Source organism: Neophocaena asiaeorientalis, unplaced genomic scaffold, assembly GCF_003031525.2.
Source record: "Neophocaena asiaeorientalis asiaeorientalis breed wild unplaced genomic scaffold, Neophocaena_asiaeorientalis_V1.1 scaffold131, whole genome shotgun sequence".
NCBI lineage: Eukaryota > Metazoa > Chordata > Mammalia > Artiodactyla > Phocoenidae > Neophocaena > Neophocaena asiaeorientalis.
The window spans coordinates 6,545,742-6,557,633 of NW_020173201.1; the positions used below are offsets into that span (position 1 = coordinate 6,545,742).

Genomic DNA, 11,892 nt, shown 5'->3' on the forward strand with positions numbered 1-11,892 from the left:
AGTGTTGCCTTTGTGTGTGTGTGTGTGTGTGTGTGTGTTTATACCCCCTAAAAAATAAGAACAGCCAAATATTTAACTATCATGTCCATTTAAATTTTTGGTGGTGGTTTGTTATTTTAAAAAAAACAGCTTCCTTATGGTTTGCCTCAAGATCTGGTGGAAATGCTTACAGGAACTAGCTAATAACAAAAATCAAGAGAAGCACATTCAAAATATTGGTTTACTTTGGCAGCAAATGGTTGTTCTTTGAAGAGTAATGAAGGTAGCCAAGACCCTCTCAAGTGAAGTGGGCTATTTTAAATACTCAACAGTTTACATAAAAATTTTAAATGTTGTTTTTAAAGAGCTAAGCATCTGTATCCACTGATAGCAATGCAATAACTAGCTTATGACGATTTGAAACAAAAAATGCCCATTAGAGGGAAAAAAAAAAAGCTGTATTTTAATTTTATCTAATTTACTTTCTCAGTTAATAGTCCAGTAACATTTTTCTCCCAATACAATACTCCCTTCTCTATAAAGCTGTTCCTGGGAGCCAGACAGTTTAGGTTAATAAGGGAGTTAGGCTAGAGAGTAATTGCCTACAGTTTAAATAGACAACTTTTTGCTTCCCTCTTAATGTGTTAACAGTTGCATGTAGTAAAATATGCAATTCTTAGAAAGGTACCATTCATTTCTGATTTTTTTATTATCTATAAGCTTTGGAAAGTAATCACATGAAACTACAAAATTAGTAAATGTCTTGAAATCTGTATATAAAACATAAATTACTTCTAATTTCAAATTCTCACTTATTAGTGTACCACTCAATCTTTAAAAAAAAGAAAAGAAAAAATGGTGGCTTCAAAAATAGTCTTATACCATTCTTTAAAAAAGAGGAAGCTGTTCCTTTTAACTTTACACCCACCCCACACCCCAGTTTCAAAACACATCATTTAATTGTCTTGGTCATGAACATTTCCAAAATGAGATTTTATAGTTCACTTCCATAGCTTCTGGTTATCAGAAAACCCATGTTTTCCTTTATTGAAGGAATTTGGTCCTGCTGATGTTGGTGTATCCCTTCCAGTAGCCTTCATCCTCATCTTTGCTTCTGGAGGCATTTACTCTGGTTCACTATCCTCATCTTCCTTAAAAGCTGCTACTGCTGAAAGGGTTTTTGGAGCAAGAGTTGGAACGGTTTCTTTAGGCTTACTTGAGACAAGTTTGATGGATATGGCTGAGGCTTTCCTTGTTGTCTGACTACCTGTGGCAAATCCAGACTTGGAGATCTTTGGAGGCTTTGTTGGGAGGTCTGCAGCTTCTTCAGCTGATCGCTTCTCAGCGCTGCGACTGGAATTTCCCCCTCCATTACTGGAAGAAACAGTCTTAGTTTTCACGGGTTTTTCTGCTCCTTCTTCAGATCCTCCGGCGGCTCCACTCTGCTTCAGCTTCTCAGGCTTCTCCTCTCCAGCCTTCCCGTCCACCATTTTCCCCCTGCGGCTTCTAAATTTTTAGTGTTTTAATAGAAATTTTACGAAGCTAAATGTTTCTGTCTCTAAGATGATCTTTGATACTTCAGTGAGCAAAAGCATCTTCCTCTTTCATCTTGGCCATTCTCCTTCTCCAAACATTCCTCATGTCTTATATAGAGAATAATGCAGTGGTTATGAGACCAAGCTATCAAGCCAGACTACCTGATTTTGAATCTTACCTCCAAAACAATAATGGGTACTGACCCAAACTATTAATAATAATGATAACTAACATTTATTTAAAACTTACTGTTTTATTTAATTCTTACAACTCTATGAGATTAGTACTCTCATTACTCCCATCTATACATGGAAATGGAATTCCCATCTGCAAATGAGGCCCAAAATAGCTAAGTAGATGGCCTGAAATCACTCAACTAACAAGTAGCCAACTAAGGATTTGACTCAGATGTATTGGATTTCAAACCTATTCCCTTAGCCAACCTTTTTGTATGAATAAAGGAGAAGTGGATCTCATAAATCTGCCTGAATGACAAGACAATGTATATGTTGTCCTAAGTGCATACAGAGATCAGTAGTTGTGTACAATCAAATTTGTTTTTTTGAGAAATAGAGCTTTCTACATTTCCTTTTTTAATACAAATCAACTCTGAAAGTAGGGTGTTAAATATTGAATTTAGGCCTTTGGTAACAAGGATAGAATATACCCTTGAAGAAAAACACATTTTCCTTAATTGTGACTTTCTGAAATTCTCCTGAGTATTTTATAAAACATCTAAATATCAGGACAGCTGTTAATTAATTTCCTGGAGGTAAATTATTGACTGCAAAACGTTGCTCTGTAGAACCTGGCCTATTAACGAGATTCTTACTGGAACATCCTTTCAGTTGTCTTATTACTATGGCAAGGTCAGCAACTGCAGCCCCTTCTAGCTTCTGATATTTTCCCTTACTCCAAACCATGTATATTGTTCTAGGAGAGATGTTCCTTGAGACTAGCTGATAGGTAGTGGCTGAATGTTAGAGACAGGTCCTCCCAAGGGTGTTAAGCAAGGAGCATCAGGAGATGCGGCCTTTTCCGCCCTCATCATTATTCTTCTGTGAAAATTCTTGTTTCTGGCCAGTGTTTCTCTCCTCCCTCTTCTCTCTTCCCCTCTGTGGAACAGAAGAAAATCTCACAGTTTTTCCCCAACCAAGTCATCTCTGAACTAAACACCCACAGTGTATTGTACATTTTATGTACAAAAATATAAAACTGAGGGCTTCCCTGGTGGCGCAGTGGTTGAAAGTCTGCCTGCCGATGCAGAGGGACACGGGTTCGTGCCCCGGTCCGGGAAGATCCCACGTGCCGCGGAGCGGCTAGGCCCGTGAGCCATGGCCGCTGAGCCTGCGCGTCCAGAGCCTGTGCTCCGCAACGGGGGAGGCCACAACAGTGAGAGGCCCGCGTACCGCAAAAAAAAAAAAAAATAAAAAAAATAAAACTGAGTGCTTTGTACATTTTATGTACAAAAATATAAAAATGAGGAGATAAATCTTCTCTCTCTATGTCTTCCCACATTTATGATTGGCCTTTTATATTCTGTACATCTTGGCAATCATAAATCTGTGGGTTTCTAAAGACCCAAAGATCAGTTAGCACGTAAAAACAAAAACAGACTTCAGATTTACTGATTTTTTTATCACAAAGATGAACCCAAGTTCTAAGTTAAAGTAGCAGAGCTGGGTCTTGCAGAAAGAAGGGGGGAAGGAAATGAAAGTCAAGCTGGGGGACCTCTGACTGAGGAGGCCAGTACTGGGGGGTGAGTAATCTGCAGGAGTGATTGGAGAAAAGGGGAGAAATAACCTCCTTTCTTCCTCCCCACCATACTTTCAAACTACATTTCACTGAAAATTAGAAACAGATAGACAGTGCTGTGTTTGTGGGCACTATTTGATCCCCTGAATTACTACTAGCCTGATCTTTGCCCTGAAGTCTCTGAAGTCTGTTCACACTTAAAGGACACACATACATAAAGAACTGTGGCATAATCTGAATTTTTTTCATTCCATGTCAAGATTAGGTTCAGGACACTACCTGGTAGATTCAACAGTAACCACCTCAGGTGAACAAGCCTTTTTTGATTTCCTTTTACTTTTAAATGGACAATTTTTTTTTTAAGTTAGATTCCTAGTGTTTGAGGTAGTGCCTGCTGTTTCAATCCCAAATATGAGAGAGTTGGATGCTGGTTCAAAAGACAGAAAAGTCCAATTCTGAACTATAGAGACCACCGCATGAGAGAACACAGGTCAGCCCCATAAGACCAGCAAGGTTTTCTACATGTCATACTCCCTAAGATCTTGTCCAGGTCCAGTAATTCTCATGCAATAATATCATTGACCTGATTCATAAGGACATTTCTTTATTATTCCTTGCTCATAATAGGTTTGCCATAAAGTTTGCTATTTTGAATTGACTTTATCAAATTGCAATCATCAAGTAGATAATTGTTTCCAAGCTTAAGCAGAATGATTCGAAAATTTAACAAGAAACATAAATTTCAAAATGCCAATATTCATAGGAAGTTTGAGTTTAAGGAGGCCAAGAGACCATTTAGTCCAATACCTACACACAAAATGAAGGTCTCAGATCTATTGAACCTCTGTCTCTTAAATCTGAATTCTCACAATTTCTTTATGTAAATAATCTAACACATTTGAAAATTGTTATTGTAGCACTATTTTCATGTACTCTCAAAAATACTTCAATCTTATTTGCAATGAAGATTTGCCCTTGTGGTAGAAAATGTATTTTAATACAGTAATAAGCAGCTGGGTACCCAGTCTAGCTTATTAATAAATAAGTTATTTCAATAAATCTTTGCCCACACTGTCTGATTTATCAACTTCTTTATTTTGCTAGCAGTACAGAACAGTGAAAACAAAGGAGAGAAAAGAAGGAACACAGTAAGCTTGTCATTTAGCCCTTCTAAAATATCTTTCCCATATGACGCCATTAGAACAGGTTCTACAATGTAGAAAATAATGAAGTGATATAATAAAGATTCTAAATAGTTGGAGAAATTTTGCAAATAATTTTCCCTAAATGCAAAATGTGGGAAAGGTTTATTAGTAAAAAGTGGGAAAGTCAGTGGTGAAATAGAGATGATAAGTGACATGGTTTAGCAAGCTACTTCACTTCTGGAATCCTGCAGAACTCAATTAAAATGCAACTGCAGTTATAAATGACATGCTTTACTAATGTGCTTCCAATAAATGATATTTCTAATGCACCTAATATAATCATTGAAAGAGAAACTTAAATTAGAAGGAATTGTTTTGTCTGTCAGTGTATCATTATTACCACCTCCCTTTGCCTGGGTAGGACATATATGGTATTACTTGTTAAGTGGGGAAGTCTTTGAAAATAAACATTTATAAAGTAGTTACTAGAACAGTTATAGTAAATGACTCACTAGAAACCCTTATAGTACCAGCACCGTCATTCTTGAGAAATTGCTAAGAAAATTAATTTTCTGTATATGCCAAGATATAATGAAATAGTTACATTATAATACAAAATAATCCATAATAATAAAAACTTATTACAAAATATTTGCCTCATCAGCTTCTGCCTTGACATAACAAGTTGTTTCTTATAAGCATTAAAATTACAAACGTACATCAAGCAAAATTAGATTATATTGATTTTTGTCAATAAATTCAGTATTGGAAGCCTAATGTCTGCTCAGTTAGAAACAATTTTATATTGATAATTAACTCATTTGGAAAGGGAAACAAGGTTATAAAGGGATTGATCCAAATAGATGCTATTTTTTAAGAAAATTATCAGCTGATAATCACTGTGATGTATTGCAATTTATTATTAGAAAACTTTAATGATTGAAAACTTTTGTGTGGAAAAAATCACTTCCTACAGAATGACTCTCTCCCCCCTCCCCCGACTACCATCAAGAAAAAGTGGAAAGAGAAAATAAAAGCTGAAATTTATTGTTATACAATTTTCCTGCTAACACTTCATAACAGTGAGAAAATTAGTTCTGTAAGAGCTTTGTTACATGGAGTTATCCACTGGTTACACACAAAAAATTTGCTGTCAATGAATGAATGAATGGGTATTAAGCTTCTCAGGCATATGTTGCTTATTGATTGGCATTCTACACTAAAGATATTTCCTTTTCCCATATTTGTTTACTTATTATTTTATTATATTTACAATGGACTTGTGTATTCCTATTTTATTCAGTGTTGTGTATTGTGATAATGTCATTACTTGTTTTGATGCTCTAATTATACTATATTTGGCCAATGTGAACCATTTCAAGATGGCATCTTTCTGATATGTCTCCATCATATTTTTAGTATGTTCTTAGTATCTACCACAAGATATTCCAAGTTCACCTTGTACTTGTAAAGTTTGAACATTTCTCCAAGGAGACCTGATTTCATTTGGTAGAGCGTGGTATTTGGAGACTAAGATCTTGGAACTAATTATGCTTCTTACTCAACTCTAAAATGAAAATGACAACACTTACTCTACCATACCCTTTCTAACCACTACAGCATCCTCCAACTTGTTTTTCTGCTTGCTTTCTCTCTTTCACTCTATACCAATCCAGTTATTCTTATAAGCCTGAGGCATCTTTTTAAAAAGTATATCAGATCATTTCATTCATCTTCTTACACTCTCTAAGGTTTTCATTTTTCATTTTTAATTAAAAAAGAAGAGAGGAAGAAAGCAACTAAGCTAGCTAGCTATCCTGCAAGACCCAACTTGAGTTGTCCTGTTCCTGCCTCTTTGACTTTTATATTGTATCATCCCCCCCCACCCCGTAACTGTATTCCAATCACAATGACCTTCCCTCTTTTCTTCAAAGACTCCAGATTCATTCCTGTCCCCACAGCCTTTGCCCTTGCTGCTCCCTCTGTCTAGATTGATCTTCCTCAAATTTTCTCCAAGTCAGCCTTTTTCATTATTGGGGTCTTAGCTTGAAACTCAGTTCTTCAAAGAAGCCCTCCCCATTCCACTTATTTAACGCTGAGAAGCTAATATGAAACAAACACAAACAAACACACACACACACCACTATTTCTCATGAATATAGACACAAAATTTCTAAATAAAATATTAGCAAATTTAATCCAATAATATAGAAAAAGGAGTTATGCACCATGACCAAGTGGGATTTATTTCATGTACATGAAGCTGATTAAATCTTTCAAAACCAATCAATGTACTTCACCAAATCAACAGATTAAAAGAGAAAAACCATATCATCATATCAATTGATGCAGAAATCTTAACAAAATTCAATACCCATTCACAATAAAAACTTTCAGCAAATGAGAAATAATAGAGGACTTCCTCAACTTGATAAAAAGCATCTGAAAAAAAACCACAGTTAACAAAAATAACTGTAAGAGACAATATTTTCTCTGTAAGACTGAGAATATGGCAAGGACTTCTATCACCACTCATATTCAACATAATATTGGATGTGCTAGCCACTACAAGGCAAGAAAAAAATAAAAGGCAGACAGATAAGAAGGGGAAAAATAAAATTGTCTCTACTTGCAGATGAAATGAATGCCTATGTAGAAAAATCCCAAGGAATCTATAAAAACGTTCATAGAATTAATAAGTGAGTTCAGCAAATTGACAGGTACAAGATCAACACACAAAAATTAATTGCATTTCTGTATTAACAATGAACATGTGGACTGAATTACAATCACTATAATATATACTGAAGGATGTAAAGGAAGCATTGAATAAATGGAAATATTTTTTTTAATGGAAATATTTTTGAATGTAAAGACAGTATTAGAAACATGGCAGTTCTTCCCAAATTTATCTGAAAATTCAATTCCAATCAAATTCTCAACATTTCTCATAGAAGTGTACATGTACAAAAATAGCCAAGATAACTTTCAAATTATGATATGATAAATTATAATAATGCAAATAAAATATTTGAATAAAGTTAAATAGAGCTATTGAACAGGCTAGACAGTTTAGATGAATGTGGAAATGTACAGCTACTTTTATTATTTTAGTATACAATTGAACTTCAATTCAGTGGAGAAAAGATGAACAGCTCAGGAAGTGTTGAAAAAGTTGATTATCCATTCATAAACAAAAATTTGAAATTGTTTAAGGACTCTATGTGTGTGTGTGCACATATGTGTTTTATACACACTTACCCCTAGAGGTATTTATGCATGTGCACAAGGAGGTGCATAGATGAAAAATCATCTCATGATTATTTATAATAATAAAAACTCTGAAACAAATTTTCCATCAAAGCTAGAATCATGAAACAAATTATGGCATTTCCAAATATGAAATGCTATTTAATAGATAAAAAATAAGGTACTGATATGAAAAAAAATCTCAGAGGCATATTGTTGGGAGTACAAAGCAAGTTATAGAAGATAATCAATAAAAAGTAATTATTTTTTTTATTTCTTTAAAAGAGCCAAACACCACACATTGCTGTAAAACACAGAATAAATTTTATGAAGATTACAGAGCCTCTGTCTCCTGATCCCTGAGTTCAACTGTGACCTCTCAGAGGCCCTCCATTCAGGATTCTCTTCCTTAAAAAAACATGTCTCAGAGCAACCTAGAAAATGTCAGTTCTTCCACATTTGAATCACTCCTTCTGAGGGAGCTCCTTTGAAAGACATCAGGGTAGACACTCAATCCTCGCAGTCCTCTTCAATGATAGAAAAGAGGCTTAGGAACATAGTTTCTACAATGTTAGCAACTCTTTTGAAATACTGTAAAAGTATTTCCTCCCTTGTAAGATGACAATTTAATAAATGTCCTCTAACATAATTTAAGAGGAAAAAAATAGAGAGAGAGAGAGAGAAAGAGATGATAGCCACAGCCTCAGGTCAGGATGAGTAGCAAGTCATTCTGAGCAATGAATTAAGATTCTGACTGAATTTATCATATCTGTTTACCTGCTAGGCAGAAGACAAGCTAGTAAAATATAAATACTGGATCATTAGAGATTGTTCTCTTATTTACCAGATTGGATAGATAAATGTTCACCTTATTTCAGATCCTAAACTCTGGAGAGAACAGTGATTATTCTTATTTTATCGTATTTGTTTTGCAGGCTGTAATCTCTGCTTTATAGCTTACTAAATAACATTTTATTGCTTACTAAATAACACCTCACTGCAAAACGCATTATCTTTCTTGACCTCAAACCAAACAAGGAGTTACAGAGGGACATGTATTGCTATGCCCATTTTCAAAAGAGAAAACGTGTAAGCTATTACAAGGCACATGGCTGAGGAAAGAAAAATGGTGTCATCATTACTGGTTGTTTTGCCACAGAATAACTACTTTCCTTTCAATAAAACTCAAATTTTGCTAGAGTAAGCTTCTCCCTTGCATACTGTCTGGAGAAGCACTAACCAAGCTCTCTGTCTTCCCCCTGCAGTGGATGGGCATAGGATCTAAGCTAGGCCAAAGTCACACTCTTGCTGGACTTTGAATCTTGGATACATCAAGATGGCAAAACAAAATGATCAGATTGATCCCAGAGGCATGTCACTGTTGAGATTATCAACTAGTTTTCACCATCTTGGGGATCATACTGGCCCCTGCCCTCTCTGATGCTGAACCCTCTTCTTCAGTTTTTCCTTCACTTCTATGAGTCTCTTTCATTCCCAGCAAGTCTCCCTTTATTCCCTTTAATTAATGGAATCAAATCTATTGCTTGCCACCAATAAACAACCACAATACACAGTTGGCCACGTGCAGAGTTAGACAGGGCTTGTTTGAGTGTTGAGGTAGCTTGATGTCCACCCCACACCTCCTCCCCACTCCCCGCACAGCCTATTCCATCCTCAGTCACATGTCTTTCCTTTGCAGTTTCTTCCCATTCTCACCTTCCATAATGGGCACATATACTCAAAGTAGACTTCAACTTCCTTCCAACCTTCCTCCATCAAAATCTGCTTTCTGGAAGAAACTTGATGAACTCATTTGCACAAATATGTAGAAGAGTAGTTTGTTTTTACTTTTATCCAAAAATTTTATTCAAATCCTCCTACATACATGTTACTGTGCTAAGAAAGATAATAGTGAAAATAAGAAAGATTTTTCCCCTGTCTTGTAGGCTGATAAATCTATCAAACCCTGCAAACTGCAGAGGATCTCGAATTATAGGATTCAGAGATCTGGAGGGAGAGAAGCTCTGGGGAGATGAAACGGCTTCATTCCAATTCTGAAGTCAGATCAGATCTGAAGTTAGTAGCTGCTTACTAGTGTTTCCTGTTTAGGAATAAAGCCACATCTCTTCAACAGTGAATAGAATATCATCAATAGTATACAATGGGTTCACTGTCTTTTCCCTCCCTCTGTATTTTTATTACCTGTTGACATAGTTAGTGTCTCATCGTGGAATCCTCTTCAATGCTCAGGGTAACAGAAAACACTGACCAGATTTAGGACCCTTGATTGGGGAAATTGCTCTCTGAAACTCTCTACCTACAAAATTAAATAATTAAAAATAAAGAAAAATATCATTTACCTTATTACTGAAATTATTTTAATAGCTAACTTTAGAAAAATTAGAAAATTTAAATCAGTCAAAATGAGGTAAATAAGAACACCTGTAGCTCTACAACAGAGAGATTGCCACTATTGACAGGTTGGCGTCCATATTTTCATTCTTTACACTCATACGTACATGAATGATGCACCTTATTCATATGTATTTGCTTTTGAAAAACAGGGATTGTGTTTTAAGTAGTACTTAAATTACGAGTGGATATCTTTGAAACAGAATAGAGTTAAATTTAATCACAGTCATAATCGTAATCTTTATAATTTACCATGCCAGGCACTGGTTTAGTATACTGAGTATTTGATCTCATTTAATCCTTCCAACAACCTTATGATGTTGGTATATTGTTATCATAAATTTTACAGATTAAGAAACTGAGGCTATAACCAGGCAACAGTTCAAGATCCTGCCACTGGTTACTGGTGGATCTAGAAGTCAATCTCACATGAAGTATGGATAAAGGGAGAGACCCAGAGGAAACTTTTTGAGCGATGCTGGCCCCCACAAGACAAAGTAATGAAGACCAAAGAGGTATGTCTGGAAGACTTGGGTTTCCTTGGCGAGGATACAACCAAAGCATTGTGACTCCCATCCAAGTTGTGTGCTGTGTTGCTGTGGTGAGTGACTATTACTCAACCTACCAAATTTAAAAGCTCCTTAAAAGGTGCCACAACCAGACACTTAGAGGAAATGGTTTTCACTTGTAACTGAATTATTCTAGCATGAATTATAGATTGTCACTGCCTCACTAACCCAGAGAGGGGACGATGAAAGCAGGGTAGCACTGAAAGACTGGAGGTCAGCATCTGTGACAGGCATCTTTTCTATACAGTGCAGCAAGTAGGCTTCCCATCTAGTCCTGCCTCTTCCATGGAGAAGGAGTCAGCATACAAAACTCCCACATTCCCTTGGCAAAAAGTCCCCACAAGGCAGATGTATGAACAAAACACCACTGGGCTCAAAGACAAAAGCTCTGGGGCAGGAGAGCCAGGTTCCTAATGTCTCTGTGAAGTGGATTCAAGGCCCAGGAAAGGCCTGACAGGTGCTTGAGGTCCTCAGGATGGTTCTGACCTTAGAACATGACAGAGCAGCTTCTCCCATTTGACTATGTGTTTTATAGTTCTTCCTGAGGAAGGGGTGCTGCAAAGGTAAAAAGGCCTCCACTGGGCCTACTGGCTTCTCAGAGATAACTCCACAGAGGCTTCAGCTCTTTCCAGCTGGACCTGAACTCCATCTGCCTCTATCAGTTCCTGCCACTCCAAAGGCTGTGAGGGAAACCACTACACATAATAATAAAAAAGTATAATAAAAACAATAATAAACGCGTAGCTCCACAAAACAGTCTCAAGATGGCAAACTGATTGCTTACCCTCAATAACCACTATCCAGTATCAAAATTAATAGAGAATAAAAACTTTTCTTAGCCTCAAAATATAAGATACCTTATAAATGCACAGGATTGGGATTAATTTTTGAGACCTTAGCATCTTTTCCAAATGTCAAAACCTTTACTGAGACACCCTTCAGCTGCACACACAGGCCTCCAAAGAGACTCCTGGCCCATGCAGCTCCAGGTCTTCTCAAACCCCCACTTCAACCCCCTACATCAGGCCTGAGAAGATGGCTCCATATTGAAAGAAAGAAAAAAGGTTCAAAGTATGACTGTAATGCAAGCATGAACGTTTTGTTTACTGACTGGAGAATCTCCTCTTCTTTTCAAGTAACTATAATTTAATGAACCAGAGGAAGATATAGTTCAACAGAGAGAATTTTTTTAAAGTCTCCAGGAGATAAGAGAAATGGAAATAAAAACAAAAATAAACAAATGGGAC

At 36.4% G+C, this 11,892-nt stretch overlaps 1 pseudogene; it reads right to left on the reverse strand.

The window, feature by feature from the left end:
* Positions 1-935: 935 nt before the first annotated feature.
* LOC112399601 (PEST proteolytic signal-containing nuclear protein-like) lies at positions 936-1,469 on the reverse strand (annotated as a pseudogene).
* Between the last annotated feature and the right edge of the window lie 10,423 nt (positions 1,470-11,892).